Consider the following 1,123-nt stretch of genomic DNA (forward strand, 5'->3'; position numbering starts at 1 on the left):
TTTCTGGAGATTATCCAAGGTGCTTCATGACCCATAATTGGGTCCCAAGCCCAACTTTGTGAACCAAAGTGCAGTGGTTCCCAAACTTTTCAGCTTTGACCCACAAAATAACAGCAGCAGAGACCTGTGCCCCCAGCTATATTTGGATGATAAACATTTGTATCAGGTCAACAAAACATGGGCATAGTAACAATATTTTTATACTACATTTATCCGTTTTAAATATACTAAACTCACTCCTTTTTTTTTACTGCTAAGGCAAAAATGTAATTAATTCAGAAAATCTTTTCAGGACCCCATCTTGATGTTTCGGGACCCCACTTTTGGTCCCGACCCCAACATTGGGAAACACTGCTCTAACAAGGACAGAGGGCAGGAGCAGTGTTTCTCGTAGGAACATCTTAAAAGCTCAAGCTTCACATATTTACAGCTAATGTGACGTGGAGCGACTTGTTAGGAGAAAAATGGAAAGGGCGGCAACTTTTTCTGCCCAGCACCACACTTTCACCAAGTTGGGGCACCAGGTCATTTTATTGACCAATATTTTTTCACCCTCTTTAATCAAGACTCATATTTACCAACGTGTGAGATTGTATGACATGCAGGGAATTCTTATCTSAGACCAAAATACTGAYGAGGAACTTWTATGGTAATTTATTACAAAAAGATAGCAAGAATCAATTTCATTGAATCATCAATAAAACAATAAAATAACAACAAAGACAAGCTATAAGGTTGCTAAACAGTTAAAGATGAAAAGGGTTGTAGACTTGATAAGGTCTTGGAAATATTTCTCTTAATTWATTGACAAGAGACCCARGTTAAAAYCTATAARTTCTTGAAATTTAGGAAGGTGTTAAGATCTGAGCCAGATTATTTTTAGTAACTTTATCTTACTGAAAATCAGAAGAATTTTATCAAGTTTTCCTCGGCTTCGTAACCATGACTGTTCCACAAACACTGATAAGGTACAGTTCATTAGCTCACCAAAGTTGGAGCCATTTGTCTCATGAGGTGAGGCGTCTCCGACCTCTGAAGTCCAGCCAGATCAGATCTGCCCCGGAGGTCATTACGGGTARGTTTGTGCAGAAATGGACTCTGGTACGGTTTGGCCCACCGTCAC

This window comes from Austrofundulus limnaeus, unplaced genomic scaffold (genome assembly GCF_001266775.1).
Source record: "Austrofundulus limnaeus strain Quisiro unplaced genomic scaffold, Austrofundulus_limnaeus-1.0 Scaffold338, whole genome shotgun sequence".
Classification (NCBI taxonomy): Eukaryota; Metazoa; Chordata; class Actinopteri; order Cyprinodontiformes; family Rivulidae; genus Austrofundulus; species Austrofundulus limnaeus.